Source organism: Pistacia vera, unplaced genomic scaffold (assembly GCF_008641045.1).
Source record: "Pistacia vera cultivar Batoury unplaced genomic scaffold, PisVer_v2 Contig603, whole genome shotgun sequence".
Lineage (NCBI taxonomy): Eukaryota > Viridiplantae > Streptophyta > Magnoliopsida > Sapindales > Anacardiaceae > Pistacia > Pistacia vera.
The window spans coordinates 502,641-513,739 of NW_022196450.1; positions in this window are offsets into that span (position 1 = coordinate 502,641).

The window sequence follows — 11,099 nt, forward strand, 5'->3', positions numbered from 1 at the left end:
ATCGCGTAAATCATCATTGTATGTTTGATATATGTCTTTAGAATGGTAGAACTGTGACGAGGGTATCAAGTGTTTCAAATCTTGATTGTGAGAACCCTATGAGCACATATGGTGGCCATTCTAGAAACGTCCGTAGCCCTAGTATTATTCTAAAGTAAGGGCACAGATAATACGGTAAGGCTATCATAGTATTGAACGACCCTGTCGAAAGGCAGTGACTAATCTCACTTGTGAAGGTTGTTTGGTGACAACCTGGTGCAACATATAGGTGCTTATTGTAGGCAAGTTCACTGGACTGACCCACCAGAGGATTCCATGTGGATGGTAACCCTAGTGTCTATGGAACAAATCCTCTAACGAATGGTGGTGCATGTGACCCTTAGACTTGAGATCAACAGAGCGCCTTGAGCACCGATTGGTGTAGTTTGACACTAGCCTAACTCAGTTCTATTCAGAGTTGTCAATACGGTGGTGATTGGCTGTATTAAGGAGTGTATCAAGACTATGGTGGATAGACAGAGGATTCATCACTCTTGGGTACGGGAGAAGTTATCTCATGGAGCAATTCAATAAATGGTAATGATGGTAAAACTGTGGCCATAGTGGGATTGAGTTGTTGCTCTATCCAGTTTATAATACAGGTCATTGGTCCAGTAACTGAATACACAATATTGAGAGTAACCGAAGGTTGACACTATTTCTATGCCTCGGTCTCATCGAGATAACGTATGATGAAAGGATCGAATTGTACGGTAACCATATCGTTGACAAGTAGCTACTTTGCTGAATCTGAATCTATCTAGTGGCCATGATGCCTTGCTTGGGGCCAATCTTGGTATGTGTTTAGTGAGACAATTAGTTGGTGTTTATCATGATACTACACACTGCCGGTAGGATGAGGAGCCTATGGGTCACACATATAGAAGATAATTTAAGAGCCAAAAAGAAAGAAGGGTGTTTTCGTCTTTTTAGGCGAACAGGTATTTTGGTAATTTCACAGTGCAATTAAATTTGCTGAGGTCGTAGCCCTTATTTAATTTGTTAGAAAAATTAAATAAGTGAGATTACGTTTAAATATGTGTTCGCATATATTTAAATAAATTATCATTATCGTTAAATGTTAATATATATTAATTGATTTTAATTGAGATAATGATAAACAAAATTAAAATATCTAAATGGGACTGTTTGGAAACAAGGGGTGTTTGGGTTGGAGCCCAAGCCTATTCCATAAGGGAATAGGGCAATTAAACTTGCACTATAAAAGAAAAGGTTTAATTGAGGGAGAGTAAGATTTTTCATTATTTCATTTCACTCATTAAAAGAAAACTTTCCAGCCCCAAAAACACTCTCCCACGGTAGATTGCTTTTTTGCTTTGAATCAAAGTATTCTTTGATTTTTCTTTCTTGTTTCTTAAGGCTAAAGAGGATCTAGCAAATCCCTCTTTTATTCCTTACAATTATCTTCGTGTGGACTACACTGGTTCGATCCTGCACTTGGGTCGGTAGCAAGTTACGTTCAGAGACAAAGTTGGAAGAGCCTCCAAACATGCGTATGATTTCTTAAACTCTAAACTAATTTTTACAGATTCTTATTTTGATATAAACTGTGAATTTGTGCCTTGATCTTGGTTCTATGGATCGATCCGTGTTGTTATTAATTTTTGTTTTCCACTGCGTCAATGGATCGTTTCCTAGCAGAAATATTTTGGAACATTAGCATGCAGTATGATTGTTAGACCCAGCTCTCTAATATTTCTGTGTCTTCGTTCAACAAATCCATTCTGCTCAGGTGTATAAGGACACGAAACTTGATGCAAAATTCCAGATTTTCGTAGGTGATTGATGAAGGAAAGACTCATGAATTCACCTCCTCCATTAGTTTGCACCACCTTAATAGTCTTCTCAAATTGCCTTGAAACATACTTCTCAAATAATATGAACTGATTGAAGAAGTTAGATTTATTTTTTAGTGGGATTAGCCAAATAAACTTTGTAAAATCATCCACAATAGCAGCATAATAAAGAAATTTATTTATGGAAGTAACGGGAGCAGGACCCCGCAAATCCACATGAAGTTTCTCAAATGGACCAAGAGTACCAGACACTAAAACTGGAAAAGGGAGTTTTGACATTTTCCCTAACTGACAGCTTTCACAGATTTTATTTTCAACTTTATTGGACACAACTTGAATAAAACCATGACTTTGGAGTTTAGCCACAACAGCTGCTTGAGGATGCTTGAGCCTTTGATGCCAGATGTCCCTTGGAACTGCTCGAAACCCTGAGGAGAAAAAGGCAGCTGGTGAGGCTCTAACTGTGTAGAGATTATCCTGCTTAAGACCCTTCATGAGTACCCTTTGTGTCACTCGGTCCTTGATAATAAAATGGTCATTAGAAAACTCACAATTTACTGGATAATTAGTAGTTAATTGGCCAATGAAAAGTAGGTTTTTCTCTAAGTCAGGGACTAAAAGAACATTGATGAGTTTAATTTGTGAAAATCCTGACCCAATTATTGCATCACTAGTATGTGTAATTTTTGAAAAATCGCCATTGCCAATCAAGACACGATCTGAACCAACATAAGGTTTTAAATTTTGTAAAATACCTTCATGAGAGGTCATATGAGTAGAGGCTCCGGCATCAGACACCCATTCCTCAGTGTTGTTTGCTGAGTCAAGATTTAGTGTAGTAAATGCTTTAAGAACATTATTAGGCTGACTTGAATGATCAAACCTGTACCAACAACGAATGGCTGTATGCCCTCTTTTGTCATAGATTTGGCATAGAAGATCACCCTTAGTGTCTTAGGTGAAGTTGTTAGGAGTAGTTGACTGTCCTTGAGAATTCTGCTTAACAGTAGCTTGGTTAACAGGAGAAAATCCTTTGCCTTTTGAAGAAAAATTACATGATTGGTGAGGGCCTTTGTTGTTGGGTTTGAAGTTGTTCTTCTAACCATAGAAAGCATTGTAGACATTAGAGTCAGGAGAATGAAGGCTAATACAAGTTTCATAATTCTACAGGAGGGGCATTACTTCAGTATAGTTTGGCATTGGGGGCTTGAGCATAGAAGTAGTGAATGGCTCATATCATGCTCCCAAACCATTCAATAGAGAAAAAACCTTTGTTTTATCATCAATATGAAATCCAATACTAGAGAGACTATCACATACCCCTTTGAACTTACGGAGATAGTCATTGAGAGACATTTCGGGATCCTTTCTCATATGATTGAGTTGTTGTGTAAGCTGAAATTGGTGTTCTTGAGATGATTGAGCATATGCTTCCTTGAGAGCAGTCCATACTTGTGTCGATGTATCCAATCCAATTACAATGCCAAGTGCCTCTTCAGAAAGGGTACCGATGATCCATCCCCTCAATAAGCGATCTACAGTTCACCATTTGAGAAATTATGGGTTGGCAGCAACTGGTCAATCCGAACCCTCTTGAAGTGGAAGTACAGCTTCAGGAGGTGTTGCCTCACCAGTGAGATAAGCCACAAGTTCTTGGCTTTTAGCTAGAGCAAGTATTTGCTCTCGCCATAGAGGATAATTTTCAACTTTCAAGCAAAGTGTGACAAAGTTGCCCACATTCAAAGAAACTGAAGACATAATTGTGAAAACAGAAGAAGGTAACCCTCATAGTGTTTGTGGCTCTGATACCAAGAAGAAAATGAGAGAAATAGTCGATGTTGAGAAGTCTTACCACACTTGATTCGTGGGTGAGTGAATTGTATTTATATTGAATGTATACAACCGTTTGTGTATTACAAAGGAAATAAATAAATGCATTTGCTTTACAAGAATGAAATCAGTTGCATGAGTGTAACACCCACATGCAGGTGCGTAATTTAATTTATGCTCTTATACCTTTAGTTGATTTTTTTTTTTTTTTTTGCTAAAGTTATTTTCAGAAAATGTGAAGAAAATGCCTTAAACTTGCTTAAGTGTAAAATGATCTTTTCACTCAAAATTAGTTGAAAAAGTGGGGTGTGAAAAGAGGTAGAATTTCATGGAGAATGTATTAAAAATGAGGGCATTATGGTAATTGACTAAGGGAAATAGATGGAATTTTAAAGAAAGTACAAGGGCAAAATGGGAAAGTATGCATATTAATATGAGATATTAAGAGTTCAAGCAAAAAGACCCTATCATTCTCTACTCCCTCTCACGCCACTTCACTCTCAATTTCTCTCATCTCTTCATCAAATTTCCAAGGGATTTTAGAGGGCTTTTGGTTGGATTTTGGTAGAGATTTGATCCTAAGCACCCAAAGGTAAGAATTCTTGCAATAGATGTGAGATTAATTTTTAAAGTGTTGAATTCTTATAGTGTTTATGCTTAGGGTTTTAGAGAAAGAACAAGTCTACCAAAGAAAGAGAGATTCTAGTGGAATTACTCAAGCACAAGGTAAGTAAATCCTACCCTAAGTATGATTTAAGTTATGTTGTGTAGAGAACTTTCTTTATGCATATATATGTGTTATATGTAAAATTGTTGATGGATTTGGTGTTGAATAATGATTAGAACCTATCCATGAGAAGTTGTGTTGGTGTAGTTGTTATTTGATGAATGTTTGGATGAGATTTGGAAGAATTGAAGTGAAAATTTTGAAGTGTGTATTTTGGGCAGATTTGGTGTTAATTATGGAGGAGTTTATTCCAAATTTTTGGTGGCCTAAAATAGAGATAGAAGTGTAGCCAAATTAGTGTTGATTTGTGCACATGAATTGTTTGATGAAATGTCAAAGAGAAGTGTATGTATGAGAATGATTATGTGTTACTTTGGGATGAGTTTGTAGATGGTAGAGAATGACATGTTTGCATTCCATAATGCATAATTGCATTTAAATATGTGAATTTAGAAAGAATTATAAGCATGAAACCATCAATATGCATACATATTCATAAGAGCATGAAAAAGCCCTAAAATATGTTAAAGAGAAAATAGAAAGAAGTGAAGATATTCAAATCTGATTTTTTCTTAAAGAAGTGTAAAAAAAAAAAAAAGATAAAAAGAAGAGAAGGTTGTTGCGATGGGGAGCCGTGAGTGACATAGTCCCACATGCACGCCGCCTTTAGTGAGTGGCCTTAGAATGCAGAAAGAAAAATTGTACAGTCTGTTACAAGTGTGTGTGGATAAGGACTATACCCAGAATTAGAGAATTCACTCACACGGCCAAGACTCCAAATCCATGCATCAACCCAGTCCGATCAGCAAGAATAGAAAAGAAAGAAAGAAAGAATACAAAGAATAGAAAAGAAAGAAAGAAAGAATACAAAGAAAGAATAGAAAAAAATACTAGAAAAGAAATAAAGAAATAAAGAAAACAGAATAAGAAAAATAGAAAAGAAAATGCATAATTTATGCATTTGTGCATTTGCATCATGAATATGCATAATACCATTTTCATTATCATGGATAGTGAAAAAATTAGAAACAGAGAGCAAAACAGAGAAAGAACAGAGAGAAGAATAGAGAATACTTGGAAATGAGTTGTAAGGAAAGAAAATTCAGGATTTAAGCAATGGAGAGAGAAGGGTAGCATAGCGGGTTTACTTATTGAGCCATCAATGCTCACTCCGTTGTTTTTAATGTTTTGCAGGTAATAGGTGAGTTACGGTCGCTCGGAACGTCATGCAGTGGAAGGGTTGGGCTACACTGTCAAATTGCTATTTTTGAGAACATTTTGTAAATATTTGTATATAAAGAAAATTAAATATGGGCCCATACTTTATTACTCGTATATATATGTGTATTTTCTTATATATATTTTTAATGAGTTTTAGTGATTATTTTACGAGTATACTAGCAAGAAAGAAAGCATTATAATGAGCTGTCACAAGACTCTGCTCAAACGTGTCTGCTAAACTCATGGCTGTTATACATGCAATGTATCTTTGCATGAGTTGTCCTATGATTCTATTCTTGATTGAGTGGAATTAGCTCGACCGTTGCCTGGCTGCTTCACAATTGTAGTTTCCATATTTGTTGCAGTTTCCATATTTGGTGCAGTTTCCATATTTGGTGCAGTTTCCATATTTGGTTTATATGTATTCGAATCTTCTATGTTATCATACAGATCCATGAATCGATGTAGAAGGGTGATACGATTTTTTTTCTTTTATTCTTCCCAGAACCCTGCTGATAGGCAATCTACCAACATGAGCGTAGGGCCGCTCTGGGAGTTGTTTCACTTTCTGTCATCTCATTTGATAAGAAGAGTAAATCTAGTAATCATTATCACTTGAAGGCCCTAATAATTGAAACATTAAATTGAAGTACCCTTGATCTTCATGAAAGGAAACTCATCTTCAGATCTTGTCAAAAAAAATCAATTTCTCTGAGTATAAGGATTGTTCTTGTTCATCTAGAGGAAACAGATCACCAAGGTTCTCAAACTCATTATTTGGTACTAAACCAGGAAATATTGCTTCTGTAAGAGTTAGATTCGGCATAACGTCTTCAGTAAAATCATGATGATTCACAGGAGGCATGGCTTCATATTGTTTTTTCGCTACCATCGTTCGTCGATTACTAAAATGAAGCAGACAATGAGGTGCTTATGCGCTTGAATCTTGACCTGGTTGAGTCATACCGTAATTCTACCCAATCACACTTTGCTTCCTCCCAGTATAAAATGTGAAAGTACTTCAACCCTAAAGTGAAGATACATATAACTTTATAATCAGAGACCTTGTCCTAAGAAAGGTAATGCTGAATGTGTGAGAACTAAATACCAAAGCTCTCATGCCTAACTAAGAAGGTCCCTACCAAATAGCAAAAGTTTTAAGACCATGGACAGCTCGATGGCACAGCCATACCTAAGGCATGGAATATTGAACATTTGCAACCTGACCATCAATAGGTAATGAGCTCACGAAATGTGTCTCATGGAAAAACATCCCTAGGTACGTTAAATTTTTGTTTTAAGTTTGATCCCTATGTGTTCCTATATATTTCATGAGTTATCGTTTCGTGATAAGTGAAATGTGCTTACACTATAAAACCAACCTGTCAGTTAAAGCTTGGTATGTTAACACCGTACAAGCCCAGTGCGCATGCTCGTGCTAAGGGTAGGCAAAAGCAAAAACCTATATGGCTAACCAATAAGATTGTTCCTAACAAAATCGAAACCAAATTGAAATTAGATAGGAGTTTTAGGGATCGTTCCTATAGAACGATTGTTGTTTTAACCAATAAGATTACAAAATGAAAAGTTGCATTACATTAGAAGGAACTTTTTTTACAATAGAAGTTTGTACAAAAAAAAAATAAAAAAATCAATTCATAGTAAGATAAAAAATCGGGAGCAGGAGGCTTTCTTTAGTTGTACCACTTCTTAAGCTCTTCCTCACAATCAATTGGGATCATCGACTAATCAAGATTTGAATATGCTTCATAAATCAACTTAAGAAGTCCTTGAGCAAGATCTATAGCTTCTCCTTCAACATCGTCCTTGAGGTTTTTCAACTTCATCTTGAGATCCTCGGCCTCTTTAACCGATGATTCATTATCTTGCCTAGCTTCCTCTGTAGATTTTTGTGCCTCCTCTGCCAGCTTACTCATTGGTAGTAGCTCCTTCCTGAGCTTGCAAGATGTAGCCACCATCTAATCTCATTCAGCCTCACAAGCTGACAGTTGGTCATTCATAAATTCCGCGTGCTCATCAAAGTGACCACGCTCTAAGTTAAAGGGTATTTAACATAGAGAGTAGATTCAATTACTCGCATTCGGGATGCGGATAGGTCGTGGCTCTTGGGTGGAGAGTTAGGCCATCAATGGCTTCTAGAGGACACGTCTAAGTTTGCTCGATATCAATGGCCGAACCAAACGGAAAAGAAATCGTGAGGATATTGTGTAGAGTTTCAATGTAAAGACGTACTCGCTTGGTTCAGCGATGTTCACTATGGAGTGCTTTATCCGAGCCGAATGAGATGTTTGTCATCAGGATCCTTTATGTGCGATTATCCAGTGCTAGCTTAGCAAGTTCAGTTTTAGGCATTGTTGGCTAGTTGGGTGTGGGTCGAGAGTCGAGGCAGAGTTGATCGAGGCAATCGCCAAGCTCTCGAAGAGGTGAGGGCATGAAGGTGTGGATTCTCAATGTGCAATCGAAGGGGTCTCGTTAAGATCATCCAAGCCTTTTCGGCTTAACGAGGTTGAAGGATCTCGAGTTGGCACAGTCAGGAAGCTCGCGTGTCTTGCCTTTTACGAATCACATGCGAGATAGGAAAGGCGGGAAACGAAAAGTTTCTACCTTTTGGCAACCAATAGAATTATGCCACCTATCACTTGCAAAATTGGGTTCTTTAGAGGCGGTGACGCTTCGTTTCAACCCATTTTCGAATCAAGGCTTGTTTTAAAAGAGAGAAAGCACATATGTCATTTTTTGCTCTGAGATTTTTCACTTTCGGCCATCCAACTCAGTAAATCCTTGCTCTTTTGCTTCTTTTCTTGGTTTTTTGTTGTTCTTGTGTCAAAAAAATAGCGAGTGAAGTGTTTAGAGGCTTGTTTTGAGGGATTTTGGTTTATTTTTGGGTTTGGTTTTGCGTTTTTTGGAAAAAGTGTTGTTTTGTTGAGTTTTAGGCTAGTTTTTTGGAGGCGAAGTGGTTTTCTGGTCTGTTCTCGGAAAAAGACGAAAACGAAGGGTTTACTTTGGTTTGAGAGAAAACGGAATCAAATTGGATTGGGTCCGAGCCGAGTGGGACTTAGCTTTGAGCAGTTGGAGAGCATTGAGCTGGGTGGAGATTGAAACCAACGAAGCCAAGTAGTGATGTCTGAAGGGAAAGAGTACGAGGATGCGTCGACCATGGTGGTGATCTCAAAAGGCAATGAAACGGCTCCATCTAGGGGTAAGCATTGTCTTTTGTCCTAGTGACATGCTGAGCGGCCGTGATGCAGAGTCGAGTGGCGATAAGTCAACCAATGAAAGGTCTAGTCGCGAGTTTGAGTGGGAAGATATTGTCGACGGGGGTCGGGCTAAGGGCGGCAAAATTCCTTCAACTAGTGGTGATGATAGGGACGAGCAAAGCTATCCCGGAGTGGGGATGTTGGCAGATAATCCGCCATCTCAGATTGAACTGGTGGGGCTTACAAAGCTTAGGTATTTATACAAGATACCAACTTCCATCGAGATGAGGGTGTCGACCAGACATGAAATGGTGGACTGGTCCGTGCCAGGATGGATCAATATCTACCAGCAGACCTTGGTAGAAGGGATGTGTTTCCTTATTCCTTGGTTGGTGCGTGAGGTGTTGAACCACTATGGTATCGCTCCTAGCCAACTAATGCTGAACGTGTGGCGGTTGCTCATGTCCATCGAATGTCTATGCACACGGATCTACATAGAATTCCAGGCTATGGATCAGCTCTATTCATATTATCTGAAAGAGCATGATAAGGAGAGGGGTCAATACCTCTTTATCCTTCAACATGGCCGGAGGCACCTGGTAACCAGGCTGAAGACTTATGACAAAAAATGGAAAGATGGGTACTTTTTTATCAAGGGCGAGTTCGTCTTTGGGGAAGGTGGAGCCGAGGGCATTCCTTTCTTCTAGCAAACGACAGGTAAGGAGATTTAATTTTAACGAAGTGTTGGAGTACTGAATCTCATTGCTTCTTTTTTTGCAGATTTGAACTACAACAAACACTTGTCAAGACTTCTTGCCAAAGAGAAGAGTCAAGCAATCCTCACTTTGTCAGAGGAGGAAAGAAATTATCACCATGTGTTGAACGAGGCAAACCTACGAAGAAGTCCTTTTTGGAGCCACGTCCTTGAGGCATAGCAAGGTATCTTGGTTCTGCTCGGACTCCTATTATTGTATGTCTTACTGGCTCGGTACAGCAACCTCATCGTCTTTGGTATATCTATATGTCATCCACTAACCATTGAAGAATTGTGCCTTGTAGAAGAGAGGATGTCAAGCGAGTTCAAGGTTCCATCGGTTAAAAAGATAAGGGAGAAGCGCCGAACCGAGTCAGCAAGGAAGTGAAAGAGAATCGAGCCAAGTGGAAGCTCTTCGGCTCCAATTGAGACGAATTTGGGCCATGTTTCTTCACCTGCTCAGAAGGTCATACTGACTACTACCATAGTGGTGTCAGATGATGATAATGTAGAGACCATCATCCCGTCTAATACCTTGGCCTACTCCGAAACGTCCTTTGTCGGAAGTGTTGTGGAGTCGTTTCCTCTTCCAGAAGATAAGCGCCAGCTAGGGCAGCTCAACGCTGTTCAAGCAGTTGAGTGGACGATGGCTCGATTCTTTTAGGTAACTAATCTCGCTTAATCCCATACCACTTGCTCTTTCACTTAGTCTAAATCATTAGCTTTTTCATGTTTGTAAGCATTTTCTGGGGATGCTCACCTTCAGAAGTTGGTTGCTTTACGGGAGAAGAGGAACAAAGAGCTGGAGCAGCACAACAAGGAGCTTGCTGATACCACCTCTGAGCTGGAGAGTAGGCTCTACGCTGGTCAGGAAAGAAAGAAAGAGTTGGAGGATCGCACAGACACCTTGCTAAGTGGTTGGAGAAAGCTCGAGCCAAGTGGGATACTGAAAGAACCTCCCTCTTTGAAAGGTTGGAGACTATCTCTATTGAAGCGGCTTTAAAGACTCGCTTAGAGCTCATGGAGGAGTATAAGGCAAGGAAGTGGGGCGAATGGGAGCCAGATGAAGACATAGCAGAGTAAAAGGAATTCCTCGCAGAGTATGGGCTTGGACCTGAGCCGAATAGCTGGGAAGGTGGACTCGGTGCATCTGAAACTCAAGCCAGGGGGTTGGGCGATGGACTGAAGGAGCCGACCGAGAGAGTAGCTGCGTTGGGTAGTTAATTAGCTAGGGATGTTGTCGGACTGAGAGGCTCAGTTATTGAAGACGCTTAAACTTTGATAATTTACTTTTGTTTTTTGTAAGTGTCGAGCACACATTTCATTTGTTAGTGCCGAGGGCACTGAATCATGTGCAACTTAGCCCTTGGGGCAATTTATAATAATTATTCGGCTCACTGTGCTTGCTTTCTTTCGACAAAAATTACTGAGTGTTGTAGATTTTTTTTTTTTTTTTTTTTTGTTAAAATGATTTGGGAAAGGGAATGTCCCTT